The 18710-nt window shown below is 39.5% G+C and overlaps 1 protein-coding gene across 1 annotated transcript in view; it reads left to right on the top strand.

Annotated features, from left to right (window-relative positions):
* The window catches only part of GPR39 (G protein-coupled receptor 39), a 167714-nt gene that overhangs the window by 25810 nt on the left and 123194 nt on the right, over positions 1-18710 (top strand). The window lies entirely within an intron of this gene.

The raw sequence follows: 18710 nt of genomic DNA, 5'->3' as shown, positions 1-18710 counted from the left end.
AAAGGTCTTAGAATGCTTGTCTGTTTGTTGAAGTGGCCGGGCTTCCAAATGTTTCTTCCAAGAGAGTCAGTCCCTGAATATATTAGTCTATTCTGGCATCTAGCAAAAGTTGAGCTTGCTATAAAGAATTTTAGAGAAAACTACAGAGCAAAGGATCTTTTTAAAATCCAGCGAGTAGCTTCTAAAGAAAGCTAGCAGATAACTGAGCTCCTGGCAAAGGAGGGGATTGCCTTGGAAGGCACTTTTGAAGGCAAAAAAAGTTGCCAACTCCCCTAGAAAGAATTAGAGAAAAGCCACTGACAGGTTATATGTATTAAGATAAACGATACGAAGATGGTATATATTAAGATAATGACATGGATGCATGCGGAATTAACATTTCTCTTCAGTCTAGCACAGATGCTGGGAGACTAAAAGGCAAAGTCACATAGGTATTAATTAATTCATGTGGCAACCATTAGATGAAGAGATTATCTGGGAAAAGAATTGTGTAAATGTAGTTGGGAATACATAGGTGTTCCCATATGTTCTCAATATCACATCTCTCTCATTTCTTTATGTACCTTTTAAACAGAAAATGCCTTAAAAAGAAAACATTATTGTTGCAATTCTAGGTTAGGGCTTTTATTTTGTTTTTAAATGGGCTACTTGAAAATTCTTCTGTGAAGTTAATAATTTTGGGTGGTTGAAAATAATGAAGTAGTGCTATTTCCTCTATGAAGAAAAGCACAGGCAGTGCAGTGAGACTGTTATATGCACAAATATGGACAAATATTAAAATACCCACAACCGAGGAGTATATTATAAAGATGTGGAAGTTGCACAAATGGTAGAACTATTTGATCAGGGATAGGACAAATGCTTTTATAAAAGACTGGAAACTTGTTGTTATGGACTTTTTGCTGAAAATGGAAAAAAATGAATTGGTGATTTATGAATTTGCTGATTAAAAGTATTACATATAGGAAGAAGAGAACCACATTGTGACTTTAAAGAGGGAGGAGAAATAATGAATTTGTTATCAGTCTCCATTATCAGATGGGAAAAATTGGGGACAAATACAAATATTCTAGGCTCGTGTTGTCAAACTTGGCAACTTTAAGTTGTGTTTGTGCTGGCTGAGAAATTCTGGCATTCAATTCTTAAATTTTCCAAATTTGAAAAACTCTTACAAAACCTTTTTCCTGGATTCCAGTTATGTTATTCTCCAAACCTGAGAATGCTTATTCAAATAAGAAATCAGTTTTGTATATGACTGGAAGGAACTTAAATTGTTGAACATTTCCACATCATTTTGAAAGTAAGAAACTTTTCAAGTTAATGCTCAAATATTTATTGCTATATTTGTTTTCTCTTGTTGCCTTATACTTTTCTCAGAGACTTAAAGTACACCAGGTTTAACCAAACAGAAAATGCAGTTTCTCAGTAATTAAATTCCTCTTCTGCCAATTATGGAGCAGTAAATGGAAACAAATATCATGTACACCACCTTTGTTATTAGAAGCTGTCAAAAAAGAGCCCATCACTAGGATTTTAACTTTAAAATAATCTGGGAAATTCCAGTGTTCAAAATAGGAAATTCAGGATATGTAGATAAACATCTTAGTGTCTCTGCACTTTATGTATACTTTGATGAGAGACCATATGTTGTTTAAACTCAGGCAAGGGAAAAATAAAAAAAGTCATTTCTTTGGAATGTTCCTGCGGAGGCAAATTTAATCTAAACTTAAGTGTACTTTGTCCAAGACAAAAGTTTTGCATCCTCTAAACTTTATGAAGGAGTTTTCTTTTCCTGGATCAGCTGTACAGATACGTGTTTTCTTTATTTGTTAAAAAAAAGTCTTGTTCCTCAGAGTGTAAAGGCAGTTCAGGACTTGATTCAGTTTACCAGACTCCACCGCGCAAGGGATGATGGCGTCATTAAAATGAGATGATGATGATATTGATAGGCAGATCAGTGCCTCTCTCCTAAAGTCACAGTTGCCATTTCTAAGCTTCTGTGTCAATTCCAGGTTAGCTTTTTAGAAGGGACCAAGTGAGACTTCTCCAGCAAATAGAGGTAGATGGTTCCAAATTGCCCTCAATTTACAAAAATATACTTATCTACACATTCCCTCATACTATGCCTTCATTTTGAGGCAATACTCTCAACACAGTTTCTCCCCATGCTAAATTGCATCTGTTACAGCAGGGGTCCCCAACCACTGGTCCACGGACCGGTACCGGTCCGTGGAACAAGTCTTACCGGGCCGCTGGCTTGCTGGGCGCCGCCATCTTTTTTTGATGAAAAGTGCTTCCGGTGAGCTTTTCCGGGTAGAAAGCTCACCAGAAGCACTTTTTCATCAAAAGATGGCAGCAGCGCTTCGTGAGCTTTTCCGGGAGAAAGCCATTTCTACCCGGAAAAGCTCACTGGAAGCGCTGCCGCCATCTTTTTGATGAAAAAGTGCTTCCGGTGAGGTCACCGGAAGCACTTTTTCATCAAAAAAAGATGGCGGCGCCCAGCTAATGCCGGTACCGGGCTGCGCCATAAAAAAGGTTGGGGATACCGGGCCGCGGCGTAAAAAAGGTTGGGGATCACTGTGTTACAGAACAGAATGACCAAATTGGAAGGGACCTTGGAAGACCTCAAGTGCAACCCACTGCTCAAACAGGAAACCTTTTAACATTTCAGACAAATGGCTCTCCCATCTCTTCTTAAAAATATCCAGTGATGGAGCACCCACAACTTCAGAAGGCAAGCCGTACCATTGGTTAATTGTTCTCACTGTCAGGAAATTTCTCTTTAGTTCTAGGTTGGTTCTCTCCTAGCGATTTGTTTCCATCCGTTGCTTCTTGTCCTGCCTTCAGGTGATTTGGAGAATAGATTGGCCAACCTATTGTCAAAACCTCCCCATATATACAAACAGATTACATCATCACTTCATAGTCAAAGTTAAAATTGAAACTCAGCAAAAAGGACCCAAAAGAATTGACCTTAACTAAGTTCACAGTCATGCAGAGCTTTGGTTTGCTTAGCAATATTGTTAATGTATTATGAATAACTGTGTTCAAACAACTTGTTAAGTGATAAACCAGAAGTTTGACAAGTGGAGCCTAGAGCCACATGTGTACAAGAGCATCTGTTTTACAGTCTCAGAGCAAGTGAAGAGCTTTGTTGTTCATTAGGAAGGGGATTAAGGGGCAAAATTGCCTCAAACCTTTTAGATATTTGAGGCATTCTGTTAAACTCCTGAAAATGGGTCCTGCCTCTCCCCCACCTACTGCTGAGGTGTCCTGCCAAGTGCAATGTAACTCCTGAAACAAGAAAAGTTGCCTACACCATAGTGACAGAAGCTAGAGCACAGCACCCGAAAGCAAAGCAAACAAGCCACATTTTGATTTAGCACGAGATATGAGCTTGGCTATTATCTTATTTCAGTTTGCTTGGTTGCAATAAAGTCAACCGACTAAATGGAAGATACTTTTCTACAACATGATTCATCTTCAGTAAAACACAGCAAGGCATCTTCTCCTTGTCAAGATGATATACCAGCAACAAGAACATTGGTAGAATGTGTTTTCATGCCCCTAGAGTTGTCTGTACTATATTTTAAAGAGACACATCCCATTTCTCATTATTTGAACTAGAATCTGTTTTCTTTTTTAAGGAAAAGATAGAAGTTTCAGTGTTGCTTTGTTAAATTACATTCAGTTTTTGAAGCAGTCATTGTCTTTTCGTGCCAAGATGAGTAAGGATTATATTGACTCTGGCCATTATCTGAAAGTTGAAGAAGACCTGGAGAAATAGGAGAAACATTCCATAAAGACTAAACTCTTGGGTTATAAGCAGCTAAACTACTGTAAAGGCAATAATTTATGGATTGTGTGACTAAACCTGATTGGGATTACAACATTTCAGTATAAACCAGAAGTCTTGTGCATAAGGGCCCTGATGGATATCTTAGTTACTGTTGCAAAGTGAACTTTAAATTGAAGGTTCAAGATGAAAGAGATTATTTATTTATTTTTATTTATTTTGATTTGTCAATCACTTATAAAATAATAGGCGTAACTATAAACATGAGTAAGAATACAGAAAATAGGAACGATTAAAAGGGGACAATAGGACAGGGATGGTAGGCACGATGGTGCACTTATGCACGCCCCTTACAGACCTCTTAGGAATGGGGTGAGGTCAATAGTGGATAGTTTGAGGTTAAAGGAGTGGGGGTTTGAGGATGTAACTACAGAGTCAGGTAGTGCATTCCAGGCATTGACCACTCTGTTGCCGAAGTCGTATTTTCTGCAATCAAGTTTGGAGCAGTTAACAGTGAGTTTGTATCTATTATGTGCTCTTGTATTGCGGTTGAAGCTGAAGTAGTCATTGACTGGTAGGACATTGTAGCAGATAATTTTGTGTATTACGCTTAAGTCCAACCATAGGTGGCGTAGTTCTAGGTTGTCCAAGCCCAAAATTTCATGTCTGGTGGTGTAGGATATTCTGTTGCAAGCAGAGGAGTGTAGAACTCTTCTCATGAAATACTTCTGGACATGGTCTATTGTATTAATGTCTGATAGACAGTGAGGATTCCAGGCAGATGAGCTGTATTCAAGTATTGGTCTAGCAAAGGTTTTGTATGCCCTAGTTAGCAATTCAATATTACCAGAGGAAAAGCTTCGTAAGATTAGATTTACAACTCTTAATGCCTTTTTGGCAATGCTGTTGCAGTGAGCTCTGCTGCTTAGGTCATTAGATATAAGTACTCCTAGGTCCTTGACAGAGTGAGGGTCATCAATGAGGTCATATCCACTTAGTTTGTATTTGGTGTGCTGATTTTTTTTTTGCCAATGTGTAGGACAGAGCATTTGTTGGTCGAGATTTGGAGTTGCCGATTGGGGGAGGTCTATAGGAAAATGATTAATTAGTTGGAGATAGACTATTGCTGATGGTTGAAAAGAAGAAAGTTGGGGAGATGACAAGCTTTGCAGTCTGGGAAAACTAGAAACATCTGCTCTGGAGTAAAGGCTTTCTCTCATGTATGGCTACTAAGTGTACTTCAGCCAAGAATTGAAGCCAGGAGTGAATCTTCTTTTACTTCTTCTGTCAAGATAATAAGGGAGAAGATGCATGACCGTAAATTAAAGTTCTCTGAGGAAGAACAGCCATTTTCCTTTTCCTCTTTCAACAGCCTTTGCTCTGTTTTTAGCTGTTAATTTTAATATTTAAGAAAACACCCTTCTTTTATATTCTGCATTTGAAATCTATTAGCTGCTTTGAGGGCTTGTTTAGGTAGAATGATGGGAGAAAAATCAAAATATATTGAATAAATAGCTGCTAATTCAATGTCATTCATTAATCCAGTTACATTCAGATTTGGTACTGAAACCCAACTATTCTATGTTTTGCACATACTCTTCACTCCACAACCTTTTCTCTAGAAAGAAAGAATTTAGCTCATTAGACTGCTTCTAGCTGAGCATTGTTCAATATAAAGCACTAGCTAATGATCTCACTCTGTTTTAAGGTTATTAGTTTGGAATAACAATTGTATGGCAGGCAAATGACCATTGCGTTGTCCCACTGGAACTTATTTTCTTTCTTCCAAGAAACACAAGATGACATACAGTACAGGCAATCCTCAACTTACAACCACAATTGAGACCCTGTTGATAAATGAGGACAGTGGTTAAGTGAATTTTGCCCCATTTCACAAACTTTCTTGCCACAGTTGTTTAGTGAATCACTGCGGTTGTTAAGTTAGTAACACGGTTGTTAAGTGGATCTGCCTTCCCCCACTGACTTGGCTTGTCAGAAAGTTGCAAAGGGGATCACATGACACCCTGGGACATTGCAATTGTCACAAATATGAGTCAGTTGCCAAGCGTCCGAATTTTGATCCCGTGACATGGGAATGCTGCAAGGATCCTAAGTGTGGAAAATGGTCATAAGTCACTTTTTCAGTGTCTTTGTAATTCCAAATGATCACTAAGTGAATTGTTGTAAGTGGAGGACTACCTGTACATTGTAGATTTGGCTAAGAGTGCCTTTTAGTATGCTAATTTCATGTTTCTGTATAGCTCTGAACTTTGTCCTCTAAAACCCTTGATTACACTTCTTCTACTGTACTGCAGATGTTTTCATGCCATGCCATAATAAACAGAGAACATCTGCAGCTACGGGTCATCTGTTTTCATGTAATTAGAAAAGTGTCATTATATTTTAGGGTGCATTTCCATTTCTCTTTCTTGCTCTGAAATTTGGATTCCAGTCCTGCTAAGATTGTTAAGTAACTATGATGTTGTCATGACAATTCAGCCTTGATGGTGTAAGATATTTGCCTTTTATCAATGCAAATATAACCATACAGAATTATACATTTGACAAGTTTCTAATAAAAAAGAAATCTTCCCTCTCTCGTTAAAGCATGGAAACAAAATTTCAATAGAAGATATTGCATTGTCTTCACCAAAGCATGAAGTTAGTTTTGCTATTTATTTAGTTAAAATGTCAAGTCTGATTTATAATGACATAAACAGGAACAGCTGTTGTTGAAGTATTGTGGTTTTATTTAGGGAGCTAGGCCATAAAGTGTAGCTAATGCTTCTTTTAGCATTTGAAATTCATATTTGAAATTTCAAACTGTCCAGAGTAACTGGAAGTTGGGCAGCATATAAATTAAGCATATTATTATTATGGTTTGATGCATAGTCAGCCCAATGTTCAGTGGATTTGGCATTTTGATCCACCTATCCAAGGATCTGGTAAAGGCAGATGTTGATGCTTGCTGGTGTTAGAAGAGAAAAAGAAATGGAAATGCACCCTAAAATATAATGACACTTTTCTAATTACATGAAAACAGAAGACTCATAGCTGCAGATGTTCTCTGTATGAAGCTTGCCTTTTGCAATTGATGGATGGTGAATTTTCAATACTGATTGGTATTCATGTGGTGCTCCACTTGTTTTGGAATTGCACCTAAGGCACCCAGTATAACTATTGGTACTATCTTTACCTCTTTTTTTGACACAGTCATTCTATTTCTATTTGCAGGTCTTTGTATTTGACTCACCAGTTCTTTCTTTTTCATTCTGCTGTCTCCAGATACTGCCAACATCCACTGTCCAGACTTTTTTTGTCTTTCTTATTGACAGTTTTTAAGTCTGGCGTGTTATGGGGCATTTTTCCTGTCAGTTGGAATTCTAAATCCCCAAAGTACTTTAGCTTCTTCGTTTTTTATTATTTTCTCTAATTTACGGTCCCAACCAATTCTTATTTGCAGGAAAATGGTATTTCTTGCAGATCTTCCAATGCACCATTGTCTGTGAAACGTTCTTGCAGCAACTAACCAGATGGCCCACTGTTTCTTCAGCTTCTTTGCAAAGTGAGCACTTACTGTCTGTCGCTGTCTTCTGAATTCTGGCTTTGTATGCATTAGTTCTTAAGGCTTGGTCTTGTGCAGCCAGAATTAGCCCCTCTGCCTCCTCCTCTTCCTCCTTCCATTTTCCTGCTCTTAGTCATTGCCAAATCTTAAGAATAGAAATACAGGTAATCCTCAATTTACAACCCATTTGTTTAACAACCTTTTGAAGTTACAACAGCATTGAAAAAAGTGACTTATGATTGTTTTTCACAGTTACGCCCATTGTAGCATCTCCATGATCACATGATCAAAATTTGAGGGCTTGACAAGTGGCATGTATTTATGATGGGTGCAGTGTCCTGAGGTCATGTGATGACCTTTTGCAACCTTCTGACGAGCAAAGTCAATGAGGAAGCCAGATTCACTAAACAGCCATGTTGCTAACTTAACTGCAGTGATTCACTTAATATCTCTGTCAAGAAGGATCGTAAAATGGAGCAAAACTCACTTAACAACCATGGAAATGTTGGGCTTAATTGTGGTCATGAATTGAGCACGACCTGAATGCAAAAGGAAAAGGGAAAAGCTGTCACCTGAATGCAGCATTCAAATCCTAAAATTGAACTTAAAAGTTTCTGCTCCATATCTATGATATGTGTTCCAAAAAAGCTGATGGAAAAGACTTCAATTTGCTACTCAAGGCTGACTTCTCATTCCGAACATTTTAATTCTGTACAGCTGAAATCTTTCTTCCAAATTGTTACAATACAGCAATACTGGGGAAGGGCAGAGACCAGCTTGGCAGTCAGAGGAAGAACCAGGCCCATCCCCTCTTCATCCTAAGAGATGCAGGGAGGAATGGAGAAGGAAACAACTTGGTTTACGAGAGAGGAAGTGGCCAAAATCCCCCTCATTAGTTGCAGCTGGGGAGAATAGTATATAAAAGAAGCAAAGCATGTTTTATTTTGGGCTGAAGTTATCTTGGTTGGCATCCTTCCAACAGACTGTGCCTTGTTATCTCCTTGAATTTGGTAATTACTTATTCTGGTCCGTTGTGGAAATTTCATCATTGTAGTTTTTTTTTGTTTTTTTTTTAATTTCACCTCTATCTGTTCATTAAGTTCAGACTGTATTGCTTTTTTTTGAAGACTATTTTTGAGTAAGTTTTATCTCCAACTGAGAATTATTGAACAGTAGGACCAAGTTGGAGGCATTAAAGGACATTTATTTACGTTTTGGATTTTGTTACATTTGTGTTACGCTCCAGGTTATCATATGTAGCATGCTTTTTTAGTTTGTTCCTCCTTTGTGACAGTTTCATTAGTGGACATATAACAGGATCCTCTTATAGCAAAATGATTCCCTTCCAATGACTGCTAGATCTAGTTTCACCTCCTCCAATTTAACCGTGATGCACGAGACATGCATTACCCGCCCTTCTCAAGTCAACTTTGTTTTTGGTTTTAAAATGAGATGCAGCCTTCGACTTAAACAGATTTCCAATCAGGCCTTTGTGGCAAGAAAATAGAAAGAGAGTGCTGTGTAAGAGAAAGCTTGAAGAGCAATCTGAAGCAAGGGGTATGGTTTGTCAGATGCTTTGTTGCATTAATGTTTGGGAAGGCTAGATTCCAACTACATGTCGGGTGCTGGTTTAATTTCCTTGTAAAAGTGTGGCCTCACAGGCAGAAGATTTACATGAAGTGTCAATATAAAGGAGTGTAATTACATCGCTTGATCCCAACTCAGCTTACTTTCCAAGAGTAAATCACCCATCCGAGTGGTGCATCTGCCACTGTTGATTTCTGTACCCAGAGTAGACAAGCAAACATGGAAGATTTTTTCAAAGCTGATGCATAGAATAGGATGCAGGACTGTAATCAATATTTGATCCTTGACATCACGATGGGATGATTTTTTTTTTCATTGCTTGTTCTGAGGAAAACATTGCATGGCAAAGAAATTGTAAAAGTTTTATTATTATTATTATTATTTTTAAAAAGTGATGAATCACTTAAACCTCTCTTATTGTTTTTGTATGGTTAAATCCAATGTCTTCAAGAAGAAATAAAACTAGGGATTTTGGGATTGGATGACAGCCTAGCAAGCACCCTGAGAACTGAGCATGCTGGACAGTCTGGAAATAAAGAATTTCTTTAGGAAAATGATAAAATGAAGAACTGTGAGAGAGGGGAATGTAGCATTTTGGAAAAAAATATATGGACAGCACTGTAATCTGAATGAAATGTATATGATAAAATATTAGAGTAGATATTAAAACTACCAGGTTTGATCTGCAAACAATTCTACCTTCAAACATCAGTCCAACTGAAGGTAGAAGAAGATGCAGAATATGGCATATTCTAGCTTTTAATGATCTAGATTTTTGCAGCTCATATCAGTAGCCCTAGTTTCCATGTAACACTAATCCATGGTTTGATACCATAGCCAAGAGCCAAAATGAATCTGACCAAAACTTAGAATCTTTTGTGTCCCGTGACCACAACATATATCTTGGCTTCTAATTGCATTCTCATTAAAAGAATGTGGTTTTTGATAAACTCTGGGCAGTTAAAAACTACAACTCCAAATTGAGTTTTAGGAATCTAATTTGTTTAACTGAGCAAAAACATATTGTTCTTATATGCCAGAGGTCTCCAAACTTGGCAACTTGAAGGCTTGTAGACTTCAACTCCCAGAATTCTCCAGCAGAATTCTGGCTAAGGAATTCTGGGAATTGAAGTCCACAAGTCTTCAAGTTGCCAAGTTTGGGGGGCCCTGTTATATGCAATGTGCAGTTCAGGCAGTCCTTGATTTATAACCATTCATTCAGCCACTATTCACAATTATGACAGTGCTGGAAAAATGGACCCATGACCAATGGCCCCATGGTCATGTCATCAAAATTTGAGTGCTTAGAAGCCCAGCTGCTCTTATCATCATTGCAACTCTCCCCACCTTCCTATCTCTTCCTTTACGCTCTTTTGGCCATCCTACACAGTGGTACTTGGCTGAAATGGAGCACAGATCTTCAGCAGTCTCAACTAATTGTCACCACCCCCAGGCCTCAACTTCAGCCTCAGCCCCACCACTGCCCCTGAGAAATAATGCCTCAAACTATATACTGTGCCCATGGGTGGGCTTCAAAATTTTTAGCAACTGTTCTCTGCCCAGTTGCTGGGTCGATGTGGCCATGGTGGGCATGGCCTAGTCAGCCTCCTGCACCACAGCAGGGGGGGGAGTTTTACTCCCCGGGCTCCGGAGGTTTTTCTCAAGCCTCCAGGAAGGCGAAAACAGCCTCCCCGGGCTCTGGAGGCTCTTTGGAAGCCAGAAATGGGCACATTTTCAGCCTTCCTGAACTTCCAGGAGGCCCGTTTTTCACCCTCCCTGAGCCTCCACACATGACCTGCACTTACCTGCATCCAAAATGGGCCGTGTGGAGACTCCTGGGAGGAGTGGGGCGGGTGGGCAGGGCCAGCCAGGAGTGGGATTTGAGGGTTCTCTGAACTGCACAGAATCTTAGCTAGGGGCTCTCTCGAATCCCTGCGAACCCTGCCTTCAACTCATGCATGGCCTGCATCAAACCTTCCAGGGCATCCCTCATCTTCCTGAGGTATCCCTGCACTCTTTACCTGGAATTCCACCCACTTATCAACCCATGATTCTTGCTTAATGACTGCAACTAGGAATGGTGGGATTTTAGACACTAAGGTACATTAAATTATGGCCAACTCTTTCAGCTGCTATTCCTTTTGGTGAAGTTGAGTTGGAGATGGCTCATTTTGATGGTGAACATAGGATAAAATTGATGAATAAGAATAGCAGGACCCCCAGCTAAGCTGTTAAACAGAGGAATAATACTTGATCCCCTATGGATAAACCAATCTTTAAAATATTATGAAATCTAAGGAAGCAGAGCAGGAGTGAGTAGCCTGCAGCTTCTAGACCGGATCCTCTAGTAGTATCTTTGGTGTGGCCTCAACCCTTTCTGTTGCCTCCCTGTTTGTCCAATCAAGCAACAATTTGAACCCTCTCTGTGCAAAGACAATGTGTAGTGTCTGAGTTTTTCCAGAAAATGAGGTCCTTTCAAGAAATTATGTCCTTTAAGCAAGGCATATTGACCATAACTTACAGGTCCATATTTGCGAGTCTGTAAAGCAAAGGAAAGCTGAAGTAAGACTGTAAGAACAGTCATGGTTTCATTTAGCAACCTCTTCACTTAATGACTGAGTTATCAATCCCAATTGTGGTTACTATTTGAGGACTACATGCAATAGAAATCCTCCAGTCTCTTTCCAATGCAGTTCTTGTTTCTTTAATGTAAAAGTAGAAGCAACGGAAAAAGAATATGGAGTGTAGAGATACAATTCTTGTTTATGCTTTTTGTATAGGCATGGGCATATTGGTGTAAAAATAAAGATGGGTTGAACTGAAATAAAACTACCCAACAGGGATATATTTATTTTTTATTTATTTTTGTCAGTTGCTTACAAGATAATAGGTATAAGTAAAAACATAGTTATGAATACATGGATACATATAAGAAAAATGAAAAAAAAACACACAATAGGACAGGGATGGTAGGCACGTTGGTGCATTTATGCACGCCCCCCACAGACCTCTTAGGAAAGGGGTGAGGTCAATAGTAGACAGTCTAAGGTTAAAGTTTTTGGGGTTTGGGGAAGAAACCACAGAGTCAGATAGAGTATTCCAGACATTGACCACTCTGTTGCTGAAGTCGTATTTCCTACAATCAAGTTTGGTGCGATTAACCTTGAGTTTGTATCTATTCTGTGCTCTTGTATTGTTATGGTTGAAGCTGAAGTATTCATTGACTGGTAGGACATTGCAATGTATGATTTTATATACTATACTGTAGTAGTTCTAGGTTTTCTAGGTCTAGAATTTCGAGTCTGGTGGCATAAGGTATTCTGCAACAAATAGAGGAGTGGAGAATATGTTCTTAAATTCTGCATCCTATGCAACATTCAATTTCACCAATTTAATTGCTTCATGATGAAGCAGATTACAGTAGAAGCTCTGGTCATGACCATTATTCATTCCATAACTTTGGTCGCAACCCGATTTGGTTGTGACCCAAACCTAATTTTGAAAGTTGGCATTTACCAAAAAAAAAAAAATGGTGCAAAAGTGGAAAATGGCTGCGATTAAAAAAATTGTGATTTTTTTTTTGGTCAGAATCTGGTTTGGTCATGATCAGAAGTGTTTGTGACAGAGGTTCTACTGTATTTGTCCAGAATTATGAGGGAAGGGGCTCAAATATATGAAACATTCAAGTAATTTAAATCAAGAGAATGTCAACCACGAAAGCCTACAGTTTGTATGGTTTCGTAATGTTTAGAGTAGCATTTACTGCAACATGAAGAAAGTCTACAGATAGTCCTTGCTTACCGACTGCCTCATTTAATGATGGTTGAAGGTATGACAGTATGTAAAAAAAACAGTTTGGTGGCCAATTCTCACATTTACAAACATCACAGTTTCCCACAGTGACGGGGTTGTCCTTTGTATGCTTCACAGCTTCTGACACGCAGAATTAATGAAGAATGAAGAAGGAAAATGACAAATTGCAATTATGTGGTGTCTTGCCTAACTGCTGTGGTGTGTCACTTACTGACTGAAGGGAAGTGAGGTAATAAGCCTGTTGCAATCATACAATTTTATGTTTAGTAACCACAGCACTTAATAATGGAGTCACGGCTTCCAATTGTGGTCACTTAAGCAAGGACTACTTGTATAACTGATACAGTACCTCTATTCCGTAGGTTGGTCATAGGATGTAGCAACATGGCTTAATTTTTGCTTTGGTATTTGTCAAATGAAATGTTTTCATTTTGTCTTATGTGTTCTTAGGAAAGTAACATAATAGAGAAATTAACAGTGGGGAATGCATGCTTACAAAAGTTAATTATAAAATGGTATTGTGAGGCTCAAATGGAAATGTTGCTTCTCATCATCGCAGTTAGTGTTGCTTGAAAGAACTTTGTTCAGAACAAAAGGACCATCACTAAGAAATTTGTTTCTTTGCTAGGTACATATGCAGAGATCGTGTGGCGAGAAGAAATTTTTGTGTGTGAATAATTTGGGTGTCCATTTATTTGAACATAATAGAGTTCAATAGAGCAGAATGGAACACTCATACATCTTAAAACAATTTGCTATGAACAGGGAAATAAAGAATTAGAACGCTAATTCTCTTCTGTGTTAAGGATGTAACTAATGACACATCATCACTAGTTATAAGCATGTTTTGTTCATTGTTCAGTCATTCTGTTGCTTCCAGCCCAATGAACTTATTTGGCCATGATTGTCTGTAATGGATTGTCTGAATTCTTGTATGCTCATGCTTATGTCACCTGTGAGAGCATCCAGCTACATAGTTTTCTTCAGTGGTGGGATTCAATTTTTTTTACTACCGGTTCTTTGGACATGGCTTGGTGGGCATGGCAGGGGAGGGATACTGTAAAATCTCCAGTCAGAGGTGGTATTTGCCTGTTGTTCGAACTAATCAAAATTTCTGTTACCGGTTCTCCAGAACTGGTCAGAACCTGCTGAATACCACCTCAGGTTTTCTTTCTATTTTTGTGACAGCCTTTGAATTTCCCAAATATCTGGATCTTCTCCAACATTTCTTGCTTTTTCATTATGTGTCAAAAAAGGTAGTTGCTCGTTTTTATCAATAGCTTCATAAAAACACAAAAAATATTTTTACTATTAAATGGTTAATATGATTTTTATCTTCTCTACTAGTTAAAAAATGGGGGCCTTTGTCCATCCATGAACTAAAGGATATGAAATAATGAAGCTCCTACCTTAGAATTGTAAAATCATGGGATCAGGAAGGATTCCTGGATCTTCTGGTCCAAACTACTGCCCAGCACAGGCTTCCTTGAACCATCCCAGACAAATGGCTCTCTAAGCTTAGTTTGAAATCCTCTAGGCACAGAGCATTGCAGAATCCAGAAGGCAGATTGTAGTTCTCATGGTCAAGAAATTCATCCTTAATTCAAGCTTAGATCTCTCTCTATAAAGGGTCTACCTACTAGTTTTTGTTTTGTCCTGGGACTCTATGGGGAATAAATCCATATCTTTTTACCTATCACTTTATTGGCTGTTGATCAACACTAAAAACAAACAAGTGAATAAATAAGCCAGAGACAAAAACAAAATAAAAACAATAATTGTACCTGACTATTTCTATACATATACCAGTGATGGCTAAACTTTTTGGTACCTAAGCACGCGTGAATGTGCATGCATGCAAACCCCCAAAATTCAATGTGCATGTTTCCCCTATGTATGCGCCCTGCCCCCATGCATATGTGGCAGAGACCTGAAGACCAGCTGGCCAGTGGGAGGCATGTGCGCTCTGCGTGCCACCTCTAGCACGTGTGCCATAAGTTTGCCATCACGGACATATACACTTATCCATGATCTTATGAGGAAAAACAAACTTTTAAATATCTATATTTTAATAATATAGATATAATATAATAATATAAAATAATAATACATTAGTATATATTATTATATATTATTATATAATATAAAATAATAATACAAAAATATTTATAAAGAAAAGGTAATCTTTTAGAGAAACAAAACTAGTTAATATGGCATAATAAAAGTAACCAGACCTAAATAAATTCTCCACTAGCGATTTTCAAACCTTTTTCAGTCAGAGAAATTTTCCATACTTTTAAATAACACTGATCCAGTGAAAGCAGTGGTGGAATTCAATTTTTTTTACTACCGGTTCTGTGGGCATGGTTTGGTGGGCGTGGCAGGGGAAGGATACTGTAAAATCTCCATTCAGAGGTTGTATTTGCCGTTTCTCTGGACTACTCAAAATTTCCGCTACCGGTTCTCCAGAACTGGTCAGAACCTGCTGAATACCACCTCTGAGTGAAAGGTATATTTTAGTTTTATAATGTTTTGCAGTAACAAATTTGACAGCTAGCAATAAGGAACTGGATCAAATTCCTGTGTTGCATCCATTTATATGCTGTTGGAAATGTGAACAATAAACCAATAGTAAGAATCCTTATGAAATATTATTGGATGATTTTACTGATGTCTTCAAAAACATTTGCCTAAAAGTACTGAGTAAATGGGCATTACCTCCAGAGATAATATGTGCCACTTTGCCAAAAACTTGGCTAGTATAATCTGGAAGGTTTACAATTTATTAAAGTGGGACTTTAGCAGAAAATGATGCCACTCATCCTTTCCCCAAAGAACAAAGGAACGAAACATTTATAATAAGAATGGATAAAACTCTGCAGCTTAATTTGCTTCCCCCTCCCAATTTTCCTATTTTAATTACATTTCCAATTACTTCCATCCCATATTCATTTGCATTTTTAAAACGCTGATTGAATATCTGTTTCCATTTTGGATCGGTTTTCTCCCAATGAGCACACCCGGTACATTCTGTTACTAAGGTGCACAAGTTTCTAATCTTTTATTCTAACAACACAAATTTTACACAATACTTTAATAAATATATTCCTTGTCAGCCCCCCCTCCTTTTTTTAAAAATTAATGTAGATAACTAGAGACTACCAAATTAGAGGAAGCAGGCATAATTTGCCTTAAAGTCTTGAAAAGGCGAATTGCAGACAACAAAAAGACACTGATGGAGCTCATGAGGTTTACAATCCAACTTCCATCCTGCCTCTCCCAGCTTTAGAAAACTCAGAGACATTATATTATTTATCATATTCCAGTGATACCATGTCCTCAAGGAAGACAGGCCTGAATTTAAGATGACCTCTCATCCATCAAAGAAACACAAGACAGAAAAAAAAAACCCTCTGTGCAATGCTGAGCCTCCTTACCTTGTTTAGCCCAGCCAATCCCATTGGAAACCAATTCTGGTAATCCCCTTCCCACCATATATGTGTGCATGGGATATTTTTGTCTATATGCCTGTAGGACTCCATAAGTCATTCCAATAAGGTAGACCAGACTGAGAAATTGAAGCCATAAAGGTCAAGACTACTTTATTGTAGCAGCTCAAGTCACAAAATCTTGCAAGTTAGAATGTCCTTCTCCTTTTATCTTCATGTGAACTAGGAAGGAGATTGCCTGAGACATTTGCTCCATCTAGTTTTGTGGCCTGGGCTCAGGCCCCTCTTATCTGATCCATTGTCTTGGTAGTGGTGCTTTCTCCTGGTCCTTCAAGGCCTTATCCTATAACTACTACAATACTGGTGGCAAACCTTTTTCGGCTCCCATGCCAGCACCAGAAGGCAATGTGTGCTCCCCCCCCCATCCCGCCACATGCCATGCATCTCTGCGCATGCATGTGCGATCACCCCCATGCATGCCACGCATCTGTGCATGAGTGTGCGATTCCCCCGGCATGCACCATGCATCTCTGCACATGTGCATGTGATCCCCTTGCTGCACGCCACTCGTATGCGCATGTGTGCCCGATCACTCCCCCGCATGCCATCCATCTGCGCATGCGTGCATGATCATGCCACATGTCTCTGCACATGCACGTGGAACTCCCAGTGTGCACTGCGCACCTCTGTACATGCACATGTGTCTCACGTGCACCCCTGAACCCCCCGCACATGTGTGCCAGATACCCAACAAATTAGCTGTCGGGCGGCAGCAGCAATGTGTGCGCATGTGCAGTGGGGCTCTTCTGGGCGAACTCTTGCATGCCGGGGGAAATGGCTCTGTGTGCCACTTCCGGCATGCATGCCATGGGTTCTCCACGGCACTACAATATCTATGGGCCCGAAGCCATGCTCACAACAACATAAAGAAGGTTATGGCCCAGAAGTGGAACAAAGAAAGCTGTATAGTATGCATCTGGACATGTAATTACTGACATGCAAACTGTAAAACAAAGTACCCTATTTATAAAATTGATGTCCAATTACATGTTTTCATCTATTGCAGGGTGTCAAACTCAAGGCCCAGGGGCCAAATTCTGCCTGTAGGTACTTAGATCTGGCCCACAGGGCTGCTCTGGAAACAGTGAAGGATTGGCCTACAGTGTTTCTGCCAGTGAAAACAGGCTCCTGAGCTCCATTTTTAGCTGCCATGACCTCCTGCAACCCTCTGCCAGTGAATATGGCGCTCAGGACACAAAGAGTTCAGGATGCATGCAGCCCTTCTGAGCTGTATTTTCACTGGCAGAGGGTTGCAGGAGGCTCTGGCAACCGAAAATGGAGCTCGGGAGGCTGATTTTGCTGTCAGAGTGCTCAGGCCACCAGAGGCGCCCCCAACAGGAGTGATGTTGAGCTGGCCACGTCCCGTGACCATGCCCCCCTATCCCCCCCCAAGGTCAAACACAACTCTGATGCGGCCCTCAATGAAATTGAGTTTGACACCCCTGATCTATTGCACAATCCCACCATGTATGCATAGATCACACACACCCTGAATATACTGTAGATCTCTGCCTGCTCTGAAGGTAACAAAAAAAGAGGTGATTTGGACTTTCAGGTAAGCAAAGTTCTAGTCTGCCATTGAGGAAAGCACTTGCATCTTTTTTTATCCAGACCTCTTCTTCTCTTTGAAGGTGTTGCTGTTGCTTTAAGAGTTGCATGAGTGGGGGGGAAAAACACCCACTACTTCGATAATTTGATTCACTAAAGCACAGGTTCACACAGGGGCACAAAAATATATATGTTTGCTTTTTAAAAAAACAAATACCAGACTGGAGCTGTTCTCTGGCTTGTGCTAAGTCCGAAGCAATGCTTCGAAGGCATTTCTGAAGTGAATATAAGGATAAGAGAAACATACACATACAGTGTCAAGGAGGGGGGAATGACAAAATTGATATGATATGGAGGTAATGCAGTGGACAGAGGGAAGGACAGAGGAAGAAAAGAAGGAGTAAAATTGGATGGATATGAAGAAAGGAAAGAAACGGCTAACTAGGCAGGAAAGGGGAGAGGGAGAGAGGGGGGAAATCTTGTTTAGAGATCACAAAGTAGTCAAATTAAGAAAGAGCTGTTTTAAAGAGCCAGTTGGTTTTCATCCTCATCTTTAAAGGCCCCCTATGTATGGGAGCAGCAGGAATTTCTGCACTCTTGCTCCCTGCTTTGCTGTCAAGCAGCCTTTTCTCTTCTTATCAGTAAGACTGTAAGACAGCCCCTCTCCTGAAGCCAGGAGAATTGTTTGGAAGGAAAAAACATTATCCTTTCTGGTAAATATTATATTTGTTGGAGCGGGGATTGCCTCAGATTTAATCATAGGGTAGCATTTTGGCCCCTTGGGAGGGTAATTGAGAAATATAGTGGGGTTTTTTTTTAATGCCATCTTTGAGATGCTCCGTTCTGGATTCATTTTCAGTGGCTCTGCAGAAGAACATCGTTCTAACATTGA

Source organism: Notechis scutatus, chromosome 1 (genome assembly GCF_049901735.1).
Source record: "Notechis scutatus isolate UNSWTSFEM ecotype Mainland chromosome 1, rNotScu1.2, whole genome shotgun sequence".
Classification (NCBI taxonomy): Eukaryota; Metazoa; Chordata; class Lepidosauria; order Squamata; family Elapidae; genus Notechis; species Notechis scutatus.
This window is presented reverse-complemented; position numbering and strand designations above follow the sequence as displayed.